Source organism: Lepisosteus oculatus, chromosome 2 (genome assembly GCF_040954835.1).
Source record: "Lepisosteus oculatus isolate fLepOcu1 chromosome 2, fLepOcu1.hap2, whole genome shotgun sequence".
In the NCBI taxonomy this organism is placed as follows: domain Eukaryota; kingdom Metazoa; phylum Chordata; class Actinopteri; order Semionotiformes; family Lepisosteidae; genus Lepisosteus; species Lepisosteus oculatus.
This window is the reverse complement of record NC_090697.1, coordinates 36,708,659-36,726,658: the sequence shown is the minus strand read 5'-3', so window position 1 is coordinate 36,726,658 and position 18,000 is coordinate 36,708,659. Positions and strand designations below refer to the sequence as shown.

At 36.5% G+C, this 18,000-nt stretch overlaps 1 long non-coding RNA gene across 1 annotated transcript in view; it reads left to right on the top strand.

The window, feature by feature from the left end:
* Positions 1–675: 675 nt before the first annotated feature.
* Positions 676–18,000, top strand: part of LOC138225726 (uncharacterized) — a 33,591-nt gene continuing 16,266 nt past the window's right edge. Inside the window, exons 1-2 of the long non-coding RNA XR_011184203.1 lie at positions 676–742; positions 6,042–6,164. This is a non-coding gene — a long non-coding RNA (uncharacterized lncRNA). The remainder of the gene's footprint in view (positions 743–6,041; positions 6,165–18,000) is intronic.

The following is an 18,000-nucleotide window of genomic DNA, read 5'->3' as shown; positions in this document are numbered from 1 at the left end:
TTTTACTCTCTTGTGCTCTTCTATTTACTTTTTGTAAATAGAAGTGAAGGCTGTGAAGATTAAAGATCTCTCCAAGCCCATTGTTTCTCATTTCACCTCTGACGGCCACGACCACACTAATCTCTCCGTCTGTGTTCTCAAAGACGGTTTTCCGAACTCATACATCAGAAAGACCACCGAAACTAAAATTATTCTGCAGTTAGGATCACACATTCTCCCTTCCCTTAACGACAGATTACTGTTCTTTTAAATTTTCTCCATTCATTGGAAGTTTCATTTCACACCTCTCTGCACCCATTCTGACTTCACACCTCTTGATTGGCCTCTCTTTCTGTCCCCTGCTCCCGCCTCTCACTTCTCCTCCCTCCCAACCTTTGTTCTCCAGCTACTTTACCTTTGCCTACTGCCCTGTCTCTCTCACACCTGAAGAAGGCTCCACGGCCGAAACGTTGTGTTCTCTTTCTTCTTTTTTTCAGCATGGAATAAACCTATTACTTGTTCCTTTGCAGCCTACGCATGCTGACGCAGCTACCCACCTGAACTATTTACTTTTTATTTATGAATTGTATTTATCTAGTACTTATGAATACTAGACTGGCAGCGTTTTCACCAATCAGACCAGCTTTTTTTCAGGGGTAAGCTTCAAATTTCAATTCCAATAGTAAATAACTTTCAGTCATCTCCAGGTCTGCAGATGGGACAGGCTCGCGTTTTGTAGATATATGACTTCTATCCGAATAAGGTAAAAACATAGGATATATATATTTTTTGCAGATTTTTGATTTTGCGGTCCTGTTTTGCTGGCTTACTGACTACTTATCGACACACTTTGAAAGTTTGCTGAAGTGCGTCCTCGGATAAAAAGTATTATTTTGACCGATTTCAGCTGTATTTTTCTCAAAGCCTGCATGTATAAAGACAAATATACGTATATGGTTGATTTTTATATATTGTATTTTTACTCTCTTGTGCTCTTCTATTTACTTTTTATTTATGAATTTTATTTATCTAATACTTATGAATACTAGACTGGTCCTTTATATTTTTTTGTTGCAAAGCCTTTCTTAGTCTTTTCTGTGGTCAGGAATCTTTGATTACCCATCTCAGTAATTAATTATCCATGTCACAAGGTCTGATTCTAGGATTCATAGGAAACTGGAGAATTGCAAAAATTAGCTTTCAGCGGTTTCCACATTACTGCTGAAAACTGTTTCGAGTCAAAATAAGCCTCATTCTACCAGCAAGGTACTGTGCTGTGTTTTATATGTCTGACTCACTAAACCAAACAATTTTTCGGAATTACAAAACACTGTATGTTCTTGCTTCAAAAATACAATTTGAGGTCTTTTTTAGTTTCATGATAAAAAGATAACTGTCAAGTATAAGAATTTATAAGAATTTTTTGTAACTTTTCTGTAGTGTCCTTGGGAGATGGTGTGCATGGAGCTAGACAGAGTATTAAGCATCATATCATAAAAGATCTGCTGTAAAATATTAATAAAAATGTTTTGTCATCTCAGTCTTAAGGCATTTCATTACATATATATTTTTTACTAGATTTTGAATTTGATTTTGAACTTCATGTATAATAATAATAATTGCTTACACTTATATAGCGCTTTTCTGGACACTCCACTCAAAGCTATTTACAGGTAATGGGGACTCCTCTCCACCACCACCACCACCAATCTGCAGCATCCACCTGGATGATGCGACAGCAGCCATAGTGCGACATCAGCTATCAGTGGAGAGGAGAGCAGGGTAATAGATGGGGATTATTAGGAGGCCATGATTGGTAAGAGCCAATGGGAATTTGGCCAGGACGCCAGGGTTACAGTCCTACTCTTTTCGAGAAACGCCCTGGGATTTTTAATGACCACAGAGAGTCAGGACCTCAGTTTTACGTCTCATCCGAAGGACGGCGTCTGCTTTACAGTATAGTGTCCCCGTTACTATACTGGGGCTTTAGGACCAACATGGACCGCAGGGTGAGCGCCCCCTGCTGGCCCCACTAACACCTCTTCCAGCAGCAACCTTAGTTTTTTCCAGGATGTCTCCCATCCAGGTACTGGCCAGGCTCACACCTGCTTAGCTTCAGTGAGTTGCCAGTTGTGATATGGCTGCTGGCAATCCAGTGCGTCTCTATTTGGTGCTCATTAGGTAAACTGTGGATAAGTCTTGAAAATTTCAGTCAATATGGTATCATGCTGTTCATTTATTAGTCTAGTTAAAAGCTGCATTGTGTACATTTATTTTTGTAGATGGGGAAATGCAGCTACTGTATATATTTCTGCAGAATGAAGACATTTTCATGTGGAGATGAAAGAAAGCATTCCTGTAAGATCCAATATTAAAGATACAGAATCAAAAAGCAATTGGAAGTTCACCTACAGTTGTTTACTGTCATTATTTTTTGCCATATTTGAAATCCCCCTTTTTTTGCTTATTCTGAATTACTGTATGCAGAAAACTGTTTATCCTTTCATACTCCTGAAACTCTCCAGCCATTCAGAGGATAGTTCCTCCTTGAAGGATGTGCCCTTAAATATCTTCCAAATTCTTGGAAAGAACAGATGGAACAAGCCTGGTTGAGGGCTTGAATTCTAGATGACCCCTTGGACATCAATTCTGAACTAGAAAATATACTGTAAGAAGCCAAAATATTTTCCATGGTTTGTCCAATATGTCTACTACTTTGGACTAAAAGAAGAAAGACGGCCAAATTTTATTGAGAAGCAGGCAAACAAAGGGAATCTTTGGCATTTACTCTGAACACCTGTAAACCTCCCGTAAATCTCTAAATGGTCAGATTTCACCGAGGGCTATTTTCACCTATCAGAGCACCTTAAAAGAAGCACTCCTTTCAAATTTATTGTGAGGACCCATGCAGTCATTTTTTTCTGTGGTTATTACTGCTGCTACACAGTAAGGACATTGGGTTTTTGATATTTTGCAATTTGGCAAGGTTTTGCTTTTGCAATCTAATATTTTTACTGTAAAAATTGAGAATAAGCAGCTTATGGACTTGAATTTGAAGTACAATGTTTTGAAGGAGAGGTTGTCTTGTTACGTACTGTATGATGTATAGGTTGTGGTGTTGTGTTTTGCTGCTAAAAATGGATTAAATTGACACTTAGGGCTGTATGTGTTTTCATTTTTCTATTAACCACTGCGTCATAAATTTTGTTTTGTTTTTTAACAATTTGACTGCTGTAAAGCCAAATGTAATGGTTGATTTAGATGATATTGGAGATCACTTGCATGTGCAATACTTTGCGAAACATTAAAAAAGTATTTTATAATTCATGGGCATAACAAGCTGTGTCCAGCATATCCAGAAAAGGTTTTATACTACAGATTTTATTTAATTAGACATACTATTATATACTACCTTTGGCTGAAGTTAAGGGCTAGGAGTTTCCATGCAAGAGCTCCCACCTCCATTTCCAATGGAGCATTGACTCCTCAGACAGTTCCTGAAGCAAATGGTTTAACTATTTCCCCAACTAGTGGCATACATTTGGCTATTTTTGCTAAACCCTGATTTAACAGACAAGCTTTGAATTTCATCATTAGCTCACTTCAGTGCCTACTCATTAACCTTACTTAAAGACAAGTCTCACCAAAAGACAATTTTCACCAAGAGAAGGGTGTCACTACAAGAGTAGACACCTTTTCTCTTTATTTATGTTATTTATATTTAAAGAGATACCTAATCAAGCTAGTTGCATCAGATTAGAATACCTATACTTATTTTCTCCATAGAATGTCTGTAAGATGCTCTAGTGGCCTAAACTGAAATGGATGGCTCAGATGGAAAACTGCTCCATTGCAGACTCCTAACAAAAATGAATCCATAGAAATAAGAAAAACACATATCTGATTAAACAGGAAAATTAATTTTTTAACATTAAAATAGGCTTAGTTCTGTTTCCTAATATAAGTTAAAATTCTGTCGGTCCCAATACCAAAATCAATCCAGGGTGAAGATGTGCTGAAAAACTACACTCTTTCATCTCTCTGAATTGTCTCTTCTCCTTTTACATACAGCACATGGTCACATAATCTTCTGGAAATTGTAACTGAATAAAGTGTAAGATTGGCAGCCTATAAAATTGTAGTTTTCTGGTGTCCTCTAAATTGGGATGTGCTTATATAGCTAGATATCCCTGAGTCTGTAGGCTGCTTATGTAATCAATTCCCCAGTTGTTTCAAAGAAATCCTTAGATGGTTGCACTTCTACTTTGTAAGAAACATCTCAAAATATACTTTCTTGTTAGTTGCAAGAATGGTTCCACAAGAAGACAGACAATAGAAATCACTAGCTTATACATTCGTATTAGACCTACAAACACAACAATCTAATAGTTCAAGTAGGTAGCTGTGTCAGCATGCGTAGGTTGCAAAGGAAGAAGTAAAGATTTATTCCATGCTGAAAAGCAAAGAAAATAAACACAATGTTTTGGCTGTGGAGCCTTCGTTGGGTCACAAAATTTCTTCTCTTTTCCAGCATGGAATAAACATTTACAATATATAATAGCTGTGTAACAGAGCAGCTGCTGTTTTGAAAGGTTTGGTTGGTAGAAGCATCTGAAGATCTGTATTAGGGCTATTGTTATCAATTTAAATAGATCAGTGCAGGCATTTGCTTTCAACAGAAAAGAGACTACAACAGACTCTGGTGCACCTGTTGCTAGAAAGGTCTCTTAAAATAAGCTGTAGACTAATAGAGTGACTTGGTTATTATCAGTCTCTCTTAGAGCTCCTGGTGAGGACCCACTAGTTATGGCTAAGCTTATATGCACTATGTTTTGACAATGTGGTTTGGATGATTGTGTGAGGGGAGAAATGTGCTTAGCTCTGCCTAAGCTTATGTCTTGCTACCACCTGGAGAAAACTCTTCAAGGAACAATTTTGCTTTCCGTGGGCTAGAAAAAAGGATGATGGGGATGGGAGGAGCACAAGTTCCTCTTCCTGGGGAGCACGTGTGTGTTATGGTGTAGGGAAAACCGGTTCACGGACGCCAAATATGTAATCATAGTGGCTCTCTGAAGGCACCAGTTCTGTAGGGTTTGGGCATTTACTGAGACAATTATTAATTGTAGCAGTAAATCACAAAGTTGATTCTTTTGGTGGCTTTAGAATCCAACCATGCGATATAACTCAAACAACGCACACACACAGGTACTAATACACGAGGATACATTTATTAATACATAGAATATGCATATAAACCTAACAGATCTTATCGAGAGGGTTATCAGAATACAAAAGGTATATTCGGTCAGTTACAAAGAGTTATACATATCAAGAGGACATACGTTCAGTATATCATTCATTAAGACCGTTTCATAAATGAACTTGGTTATAACTTCTACATTAGATACTCAAACAAGTACATAACTCTTAGGAATTAAATTGATATCAACTGGTTTGGATAACAATTGAATTCTCGAGCTGTAATGCATTGAAGTTGAATACTCATCCAATCTCTGGGGATTCAGATCTCCTGCGGGCACAAAGAAACAGTTGCAGGCTGTTGCTGTCCAATCCGCGCTCTCTGGCTCCGTGCCAGGCTGTGCTGTGCGGCTTGCGACGGTGCGCTGCTGATGCTCACTGTTGGCTTTAACTAGCAAAGTTTGTGCACAGGAGAAAAGATGACTGTGGGTCCCAGCAAGTCAGGAAGAGGACCGGTTCGTTCCTGATGAAGAGCTAGTTCTGAATAGTAATTCAGCTGTCCACAGTTCCGACCTGTTCATGAGGCCTGCTGCTGGTTACTCTCTGGCAACCTCCACTCTAGACTCTTAGAACAAAGGAAAGTTCTGGCACTCAGACACACTGGCCGTTCCGTGGTTGTCCGGGCTGAGTCTCAGGATGGTCAGGAGGCGCGCTGCGAGGATGTCCTGCCCTTGGGAGCCTTCTGCTCCTGGGCCGTCCTGCCCTGGAATTCTCCTTTGAATTCCCTTTAGAACAGTCCACAGAATCCTCTCCAGAATCTTACTGAATCTTGCTGAATCTTCCCTTCTGTATCTATCTCACAGGCTCTCCGTGTTGCCTGCTTTTACCTGGAGGAACTTCAGCTCATTGATTGGCTGAAAGTTCCATGGGCATCAGAGTCCCACGTGGGTTACTCGGCCCTACCGGTCCCTGATTGGTTGATCAAGGTGAGATATGAGTCACTTACTCCTGACACTTAGTAATGCAGTCCAGATGTCCAACTGGCACTCCCTAAACAGATAGGCGCCAATGGATGACCATTGATCATGATAGCCAGGCTTAGCTAAGTGCATCCCCCTGTGGGAGCTGTCCTTATCAAAAGAAAACATCTTGGATGAATGGTTTCTCTGTGGCTGCACCACAGAGATGAACAGAGAAATGGGGCCTCATTTGGGAAGCTCAGAAACACTTAATTCTGCCTTATTATTAAGCCTCACCGCTACAATGGTAAAGCATCAAGGCAAATGGGTTCAGCCAGATACCGTTAAGATAATGCACATTAAGACTGCTAAGTTAATGTTAAAGGGTGGTTGAAAGGCAGAGTTTAAGGTCAAGGAAGAGAAGAGAACAGGTTAAGGGTTTCTCTCCCCAAGAAATTGTTTAACTATAGATCTTGGAGGGGATTTGGGGTTTAGAGACTTCCAGACCCTGTGGATAACTTGGAAGGGAGACTGCACCAGAGCTGATTAAATTATAAAAGGTTCAGCTGCCAGTGATTTGTGAGATGGAAGTGACTCCAGACATGATGAAGATGCCTGTCTGGACCACATTTCCCAGAATGCTGGGCTAGGTTTTGTTTTGTTGTTTTGCTGAATGGTTTAATGTTCCTACATGCTGTAAATAAACTGCACTTGGCTTGTCCCTGATAGATACTGCGGATGTTTGTTTTACCATGCCTCGCCTTTTGAAAATCCAATTTTAAGACACTCTACACCAGAGAGTTTCACAGAATCCTTTGAGCATATGTCCACTAAAATGTCCACTAATTTTGGATGTTGGAGAGCCCTGTGATTTTTAAGGCATTGTTATGAAGAGAAAGTATTGCTGGAGGATTCCTGGTGATTGGTTGCCCTGGGGGAAACAAAAACATGTCTCAGTGAGGTACTGTGAGTTTTCTTGGGAGGAGAAATATTATCAATAAGTAGAAGTATATGTTGAGAAACTGGTTGTGGTTCGATAAATGGTGAAATACCTTTAGAACCCAATTAAGATCAGGGTGTTATTGAAAGTTGGGAGTCTGGCTCTGTAGCAGCAAAGCCCTGAGAACATAGAAGAGAAAATACAGCCACAGGTCAGCTTAAGGGCAGCAAATGGCAAATTTTCAAGCTCATGTGGCAGAGAAACCATGAACTCTGTGCAGTGAGTGACTAATAATAGGTTATCGTGGTATTCACACTGGTGATTAGCAGGGACTCTATAACAAGCTGTTGAGGTACTTGACATGATCTTATGTGCCCATGTTACCTCAAAAGAAGTATGAAACCAAGTACTGACATACACTAAATACATACTGATGTCTGTTGTCGTTTGAAATCACTGGGTTGAATACTTTTGTAACCTTATTAAATGTTTACATGAGATAATAAACTTTATATACAATAGCACCTTCAAAAGTATCCTCTCAAAGCACTTTATTTTGGGAATTAACTAAAGACATATAGAATCCTTCTCAATTTTAGTGATCTCATGACTGCAAATACAACTTGATTGATTACAAGGCAAAAATAACAGATTTTGTCTCAATTTTTGGAACACACTGTAATCTAATTTAAAGCAGGACTGCAAACACCTTTGCCTATATCCATACCTAATGCAAGGAAGAAAGTAGGAAGCATTGAACCTTATTATAGTGAACAGATGGGCTTTAATATCTTTTAAATAATATTTTTTGTATTTATCAATATTTCAAAATAAAATATGTTTTCCTTACTAATTAGCCATATACTTGTAATACTATCAAACGGCACAGGAATTTTTATTTTGGGGGATTTATCGGTAGTAAATGACTGTTAGAGACAATGTAGCTTTAGTCTTACAAGAAGACTAAATCAGAAGCTTTAGATCAAAATGATCATGTTCTCTGCATTTTAAGATAATCAGGGTATATTTCAAAAGAAAATGAATTCATATACAAATGTGTGTTTACATTGTTTAACATTTTTTCCAATGTTATTAACAAATACAGCAGAGTACTAACAATTATACTATTGATCAATGCGAAACCGTATTATTAATTAGAGATTTTGATCAATGTTTTGAAAACTTTGAACTACAGTATTTGTACAGTTCAGATATCACTGTTTCAAGCCAGTGGCAATATTGTGTAATCTTTTAATTGATAAATTAATTTGATTAAATATTTGAAGAATCATAAAGACACAGATTGACCTGTTATCTAAGCCTTCTTTGCTATCATCCGAAAGAGATGTGAAAATAGTTTATACTTAATTAAATCAGATGGATTACCAGCTTTTATCTATGGTTTCACATGTGCTGTTTTTCCTGGGTTATTGCATTGGAATGAATGAATGAATTAATTAAAAATATGAGGAAACAGTGCTACAATAATCTCGGCAGCAGTTTTTAATAAACAAGGGTCCAGGCCATCTGGATGAACAGGCTTCTTGCAGTCAATTGCCTATTGCCTATTGCAATTGCAATGGGCATTGTCCAAAATAACAATAGAAAAAAAAACATACAAACAATCTTAATAAAATTAAAGGCTTTTGAGGTCATTTAAACTTTTGGGGTTTTAATTTATATCAAGCTTGTATTATGCAGTTTCTCCTGTGTGTATGTAGAGTGCTTAAAAACACACACACCCTTAATATATCTTTGCTGAGAAATAAAAGAAAATAGAAGCAAATAAGATAATTTACCTGCAATTTATTATTTGGTGCATTAACCATCCATCAAGGATGTTGCCTTCTGGCTGAACCAAAACTGTCAGAAGTATAAATTTAAAGAAAGTATAGATTTTGTCCTTATCCACATTATGTATTCTTTGTGTGTGCTACATTACTACTTCTTATGTTATGTGTACTAATGCTTTCGACATGTTGTGAAATTATGACTGTAACAGAAATTGGAAACCAGCTGAGTACCTTAAGTTTTAGACAACAAAAGTAAAGCCTAGCAATATTACTGTGATAAAACATATCTGAATTCTAAATGAATAAGAAGCTGTAACAGAAAGAAAATGATGCCTTGAATTCTAAGGTCTGCATTTAAAGCATGTAATAATAGTCTGGTGTTTTATGAGTATACCCTATTTCAACAGCTTTACCTCTTTAATCTTAACTTTGCCTCCAGCTAAAATAAATCTTGATGTTGTAAACCCTACAGTAATACAGCTGCTTTGCTTAGTATTGATCATTTTTCCAAATGTCACTCATTTTGTTTTCTTTCATGTTTTGAACATTACTGCTAGAGCCATGCAGTACAAGCCTTGCTAGCATTTCATACGCTGTGTACATAATATTTTATAGTTAAGTCAGATATATAATATTATGCTGCAAATACCGTTATATGAGAATTTTTAAAATGTAAAGATTCCCTTAATTGAATTATTAGTAATGGAAAAACAATACACGGAAAACTGCAAAAGTTTTATTGCTCAGTTTTACATTAGTAAATGTCTGATAAATAAGCATAATGGGGCTTATTTTGTGAGATGCATAACATCCTGTTCACCAGTTCTATTGCTTCCCTACATAGTCAAGATGTAGATATGTCCGTGTAGCCACCCACAGTTTTTTATACATAGCATCTTCAAGACCATTTTTTCCATCTTGCATGTATATTTTGTTTCCTGTATCTGCATATAAGACTCTGTACTGATCTAAATTAATTGTCATCAGCCAGGTCTATGCACAGTCCTGAATTTGATGTACTGTAAGTGCTTCTGAATATCCTTTGCATTTACAGCGTTTACTAATCCTCCTGTTTTGGTATGACTAGTGTACTAACAATACCAGAAATGAAATAGATCAGTGAACTGAAAAAAGGTCCAAGTGGTACTTCACCACTTACATCAAACCACTTTTAGCCCTCACCCCTTATGTGTACTTTCTATTTCAAATCTGTTTATTATATCATATGTTATGTTTGTATCCTGCTGTGCTAATGGTTGAGTCTGGTTAGGAGGTGTCTATAAATCAGATTGTTGCTGTTAGTGATTTTTGTAGACCAGTAGGTTATACTCTTCTCTCTGGACTGCAATTTATAATTGAATACCGTTGTATGATGACCAGGGACACTGTGCTGTAGGAGGCCTTATTACCTGAGTGAGACATTAAACTGAAATTCTGACCACTTGGTCAATGAGGTGTTGCCCTTGTGTCCCGACTAATTTTTTTCTGCCATTTATTAATGTAAGACTTACTACTACTACTACTACTACTACTACTACTACTACTACTACTACTACTACTACTACTGTAATAATAATTTTAATAAAACTTTTTGTTACATAATGGTCTTTACTCAGCCTGAGGCTTCTTTTGGTAAACATCTGATTTAATATACAATTAATTTAACTTTCATGGTGTCGAATGCAATTATTATCACTTTACTTCATTCCTTATTCATTGTTCTGGCTTTTGGAATATGCTGCACAATGTTGGGGATGTCATGATTAACATGCCTCTTCAATACTGCATGGAAGACATGTATAGTGCAACTGGATTGGACAACTGGGGCAGTGGTCCTCATCTTTTACAAAGAGGACCAGAGGTTGTGTTCCAGCTATAGAGGTATCATACTCCTCAAGTTACCTCACCACGCCTGTACCAGAGTGTTGGAGAGGTAACTTCATCCATTAATTGAACCTAGGGGTTAGGAGGAATGATGTGGATTCTGACCTAATAATGGAACAGTGAACCTGCTGTTTGCCATCTTTCAGATATTGGAGGGGGTGGTAGGAAATTGCCAGGCTTTTTTGTTTGTGAACAATTTCCTAAGTGGTCAAGAACACTGAATGAAGAGAAATAATTAAACTAAACAGCACTAAAGTTCTCAGTGGTTTTTGACTATAAATAGCTTACGTTCTTTGAATACATCTCATTCTTTATCAACAAAGGCTTTTATTGTGATCATTCAAAGGTCTATCTGACAACAAGGTCATGTGCTGTCCTAAACATTCTGCTTGAATAAACTATGCTCAATCCCTTATGTCACCTTGCACACTGAGAACCTTTCATTTCAGTGATAATAAAGGCTCAGTTGTACAGTATCAGAATAAAAGAATGGTTGGTTGGAGATTAAGAGCCAGGAGCCTCCCATCCCTCTCTGAGCTGGTTCTCCTGAAATATTTGTAACATAAAAACTCTTAGTTAAAGTATTAGTAAAAAGTAGTCTCTGGAACAAAGACATTCTTGAATTTGTCTACATCCCATTTTTTAACACTATCTTATCTTAAGTTTGGTATCTTTTGTTTGAAGTTATTACAATATACTGTATGTGTTTTATTCTCTGAAGAAAAATGCTATTTAACTTGTACTGAGTTGCTATATGAATGTATTTTCAAAGCCACCTTAGTATTTTTATCTTTATTTTTATTACAATAGGCAGCTTTTAAAGTTGCATCTCTTGGAAGTCAAGCCAGAAACATTTACAATTCATGCTATTCCTTGTCAAAATTCAAATATTGAAATCAAAGTTTGACTCCTCAATAAATCTGCATGCTTTGCACATCAGAAACTGCATATTGCAGCCATACACAAACCCTCGCTATTAGAAGCATGAAGTCAATTTTATATATATTACTTACTCACTTTCTTGCAGATAACAACCCTGAACCACATTAATGGAGGTTTAAAGGGGGTCATCGGCTTTTAAATGAGGTATGTGCGAGGTCAGGAACTTGATTAGAAATAAAATACACTGAATTGCACCCTTTAAGTAATTGAATCGCTTTCTAAATTTCATCTTATTTTCTAAACGTCAGTTCATACTTTAATATGGTTGCTGAGTTTGAATAGTGACATTCTGGGGAAGCAAAAGTGATGTTTAACTGTATATAGTGTTGTGTACTGCATATGCTGTATTTTGGGTTCTTTCAGCTTTATTTCAATCTTGTTTTTCAGATCTCATAACAGCAAATCATATGCCATAGTCATTTCATATCTGTAAAGTGAAATAAAGTAGGCTCATCTATTTTCTACAAAGTTTTCAATCTATATAATTTTGTGGATGTAGACATTAAATTGCACGTTTTTGCACTGTCAAATAACTACTCCTGTCATAAACAAAATATTGTAATATTCCTTTGAGCTAGATACAGTAAGGATACTGAAAATAAAAATTAAATAAACTTACTATTCAATTCAATTAAAAATACTTTATTCATCGCCAAGGAGGGTGATTTTACAAACAGTAAGTAGCAAGACACTGGGTGGCAGAGTGATGCTGTGGTGAACATTGCTGCCTTACAGCACTGGGGGCCTACGTTCAGTTCTGTACCTGGAGCAATACCTGTGTGGAGTTGCTCGTGGTGATCTGGTTTACAACTATGACTACAAAGTTATAATAGAAATTGCAAAAAAATGTTTATCTTATAATCATGTGTAGTGGCACCTGCATAAAGCTGACAAGGTAAAGTGTAGTTCATTAATTAAAACTTCTAAACTCTGAACATTTTATTTTATTTAAGGGAAGATTTGTTTGTTCAAAAAGAGAAGATATACTTGTAAATATGCAAAACCACCGCCAAACTAAGGCCCAGATTAAATCAAAGCTGATATATATTGGTCTTTTCGTGTTATATTTGTATTCCTCAGAGGTCTTATACTGTGCAACCATCATTATGCTTTATTGTCTAATTTGGCTGCAGTAGCTCTGAAGCAAGAAACATTAAAAAAGGATTTGAAAATATAAGGAAATGTATTTCTATTATCAATTGAATTCATCATTCAATTTTCATACTTGTATAAATTGAAATATAAGAGATTGGATATATGCATCCATGCAATCAAAGAAATATACATACTGTATACAGCTCAAGAAAATGGCTCCCCGCTTCCTTTTAATTCATTAATTTGAAAAACATTACATCTCATCTGTTTTTTTTTGCATTTGGTAGTTAAAAAAAAAAGCCAAACAGATTTGGAACCTTTCAGTTGACCTGTTTTTTTTTCATTAAGTTAATTTACAATATTCTGTATCTTTAAATATATATTGCTAACCCCTTGACAGTTTAGTGCTTTTCTTAAGTGTTTTTTCAACTAATTCGAGGTCTCTTTTTCCCTTTGTGTTATAGATTTCTGAAACAACAATAATGATACAAATATATCTAATTATATTGTTATGATGTTGATAATGCTGATGCCTTCCTTTCTTCCTCCCTGTTCTCTTTATTAATTTACTGTATTTATCTTGCCTCAAGACCTACTCTGTTCTATGATCAATTCCCCTACAGCCTGGTATAATGACCTCTCCAGGAATGATATAGTAACTGTTGAATATTGATGTTCTAATATGGCATATTTCCTTGCCTTCATGGTCCAAGCACAACTGCACAAAACAGTTACACTTCCACAGTACAATATATTGTACAAGGGTTGAACTACAAGAACTTACTACAGTTTCATTGCAGCATTCCAGTCTCTTGTGTTTGGCTTGTGGAAAAGAAGGATGGAGGTTTAAGCAGAGAGTGAAAGAATACTGCCTTGACAAAGACTGAAATTGCCCAAGTAGGTCCTGCAGTAATTCATAATCTCAGTAATACTGTTAAGTCTGAAGAAATATTCCAGAATTCTTTTAATCACTTATGGAATTACCCTGTGGTTGTTTCAAATGTCCTGATTTTTAACATTAATAATCTGCTGAAATAAATGTTATTGAGTGCTTTACTGTGTTGTGTTTCATCCTGATTAGGGTACAGTATGTGGCTTTTTTTATCTGACTTTCAAACTTTCTGATTCTGCCACCATTTTGTGCTTATGTTGGACTGTTAGACTTATAGCAGTCTGCAAAGGCAGTGATACATTTTGTACAAGTCATTGTGAGGGTTCCTGCAAACTTGTGTTACTTTATAAATCATCTGAATGCATGCTTTGGAATGTGAACAAATTGGATAACATGAAATCTAGCAACACTATTTTAAAAATTGCTTTATAAAACTCATGGATTTTATCACTGTACCATTACAGTACAAAGTTTAGAAGGGTGGAAGGTAAAATACTGTATATCTGCTCTAAAGAGATAAAATTCATTATGCTTTAAGATTATTATGCATATTTTGATCATTCTGCATCCTTTGTTAGATTCTTTTTCTGTTAGATTATTTCTCAATCTATTAAGAAAGGAAGCTTTTTTAATTTGGCCAATATGGCAAGTCTTTGTATAATAATTTCTACTGATTATACCTGCAGCCATATCACAAGACTTATGCATCTCTTTTAATTGAATTAAAAACATGTAGAACCCTGTTTTTTAAGTATTTTCTCACTATTTGTAAAATGATAAACCTAGAAATCAACAATAGCCTTTAGAAATGTAAGGCAAAGGTTGTTTTCATTGAATCTTGCTTGGTTCCACATCCAGCATTCTATTAAAATTATTATAGTTATACATAAACAAGTTTTAACAGTTAAATGAAAAAGGGTACAGTTTTTAAAGCTCTAGAAGGCAACACTATTGGTGAAACATCCTTGGTGTAACGAACAGTTCTTTCCGGACCCTATGCGGACGACACAATCCGAAGAAGTGGGGGAAACACTAGGAAAATGTCATGCAGGAATACGGGGCTGAAAATGGGGGCGTGTCCAAAGTGCGCTGGTGCACGGGGAAGGTGTGGCCGAGGCAAACAATCCAAAAGAATAATCCTTAGAGAGTATTCAAGACATCATCAAGACAAGGAATTAAAACCGGAAACCAGGTCGGAACCGGCGGAGAGGGAACAGGAACGGGAACGGGAACAGAGATTAAAACCTTAACGGGACCAGGCGCTTCCAGGTCCCGGACTCGCACGGTACGGAAACCAGATGCAGAGCCCGGATGAGCGTCAGCGCCTGGCTTTTTAGGTGGGCTGGGAATAAGGGATCAGGTGCACAGAATTAAGTCTAAAGTAAAAGGGCTGGAGCACCCTTAAGGAGGGGGGACTATAATCGTGACACTTGGTTCTTCACTCCAAGACGATCCCACTATATTTTGGGAAGTGGGAGATATTGGATTGGTCGTTGGCCCTGCTGTCCCACAGCTCTTGCATCTCTGGTTTGATCCCAGAATGCAGAACATTCTGTAAGGTGTTTGCATCCTCAGGGTGAGGTAAACTTTCTATTTTCTATGAAATCTATTTTCTGTACATTTTTAGATGTCTCATGGCATTGTGCTTAAATTATACTCCTCTGGATTGAAAGGTGCTATTTAAGAATAAAATTGATTGATTCTCCATGTTCACATGTGTGAAATAACATTATCAGCCTGTTTATAATATTACAGTAATTAAAGTTTAAAGACTGTATAATTATTTTTATGAAGATAAAAAGGACACTAGGAAATAAGGATCTGTAACTTTTTTTATCTTAACTGCAGAATAATGCTTTTGCTACTGTAGAGACATGGATGTTTTCATTCATCTAGGGATATTTATTATGGTTGCAAGACATTAAATCTGAAGACAGGTTGACTTCATTGTAACTTCCTTCTTTGTTATTAGGATTTTCACAGTCAACGTCTGTTGGGGCCTTGAGTAAAAACATCAATTATCTCAGTGAGCTGGCTAAATTAACATCACTTTAAGAAGTCATTTTCAAATTAAACAAGGGGAAAAATACCCCCTTTGAAGTGAGTTTCACATTGTTAACAATGAAAGAAAACTACAATATATATGAACAAAAATCTAGACCCCATGGGCTAAATTAAAATGTTTGCAGCTCCAAAAATGCATTCCAATGTTGTTGGAAATTAATCTGTTTCATGTACTGTCACTATTGGTACACACCGAGATTGTAAAAGAACACTATGTTGATGTAATTAATTATCATACTACCTTTCATATAAGTCTTAGTAATACTAACACTCTATTGATGTAAGAGTTCAGAGCCATGTGTGTCATGTTGCACTGGAGAGGACTTTCATATGTGAGGTGTATCAGGGTGATTTTTGTTGCTGCTGTGTTACAACTCCAGGGTTTTTAACTGTGACCTTGGATATCTGCATAGAGCAGAGACATTTAAACCACAGCCTGTGGGCCAAAAACACCCCACAGACTGGCTCGATCCAGCCCTCAGTTTCAACTGAATTAAGTATTAAAATGTATCTTGCAGCAATACATAACAATCTGTTCCTGATTCTTAGCAAAGTAGCAAATAGTAACTAGAAAAAAGTTAACATACAGTAATCTGTCCAAATAATAGGAGGGCGATCTGTCCAATCTGAACATCATTTTATCACCCCTGTCCCTAACATGTTTTTGTATTCCAGATAGGAACACATACAACAGTTCAAAGTTACCAAATTGAAGAATATCTGGATAAAAGCAATGTAAGAAGTGACAGATGAGTTGCACAATACATGACCCAGTATCTTCCAAGAAAGCACCTGTTTTATCAGTTCAAATATCATTTGTGACCGTAAGTCAGTTCTGATGAATGCGTTTTGCACGTGCAAACTCTTGGACATGCATTACACACAGATGTTAGATATTTTGTAACTTCATGCTCAGAGGGTAATGAGAGAGTTGTGAAAGATTTCAATTTCACACACTAACTAGTAGATTAGTTAGTTACAAAATATCCATGCTTAAATGTCTTGTTTTTCAAAGGTGCATCAGAATGCATATTCTAAAATTATTTTGTTCCTGTGAAGTTTTGTTGGATAATCTATAAACTGTCTAAAAATGTTTTGATACCTACATAGAGGAGACATTTTTAAATGTAAATGTAACTGGGTATAAATATATAATAATCAATAACTAAATGTACCAAAAACTGACAGGAATAGAACAACATTGGTGTAACAACAAGAAAATTTTTATAGAATTATGTTTTGATGTTTGCTTGGCCTGAACTGAAAATAAATATCTGCATAACACAGAGCACACAGATGGTACATCATATAAAACATCAGAACAGTGTATTAAACCTCATGTCTAAAACCAGATGTTCAAAGTTGAGAAGGAGATTCATAAAAGTTACCTAACTTGTACATTGTTATATTGAATAGAAAAAAGCTTATTACTGTAATTTTAAATGGATTGTTTAGACAAAGTATTTGGGTTATGATTAAATATTTTGGTGTCATTTCGATCAGATGATCATTCATGGCTGACTGATGTACTTGAATGAGTTTGACTGGTATAAAAGGACAACCAAAATATTTGCTAGTGAGCGAGATTATTGGGCACAGAAGATGAGGTAATTTCAATTCCTGAATGTCGAGCCTCGTGAAAATCGAAAGAATGACGAAAAAGAACCAATATGTCATGCTTAGCAGGAAAACAATACCTGCATGCCATGTGTATATTGGAGATGGGATTAAATCAACACACTCTCACCATCTGGGGGTTTTCACAACCAGCATTTTCTAACCTGGAAAGGCAAACATTTCTGTGAATAGGAAAGTCACAAGATTGATGGAAATCTAATAATACAGAGCTACCTGTACATTGATCAAGTACTGGGACCTCAATTGCTGCTCTTCCTGCAGTCATATCAATGCTCATTCTCATGTTGCAGGTGATAAGAATATGACCATTTTGCTGTGGATGCTGTACACACCAAACCTGACTCCATTGAACATTTGTTGGATAAACTGACGTTATGCAGCATCTGGGGCTTATACAGTATAGAGCACTTGCCATCATTACCAGTGAATGGACATGGATTTTTTTTGGGGGGAAAAAGACTGTTTGTTATATCATTTATTAACACTGTTTTATATCTTATGGATACATTTGTGGAAATGTTTTATGGAGACCACCAATTTAAAGATATACTTCCCCTGGGTGTATCACAAAAAAAGTGTTATCATAATAAATTTACCTACAGTATGTTATTTGTG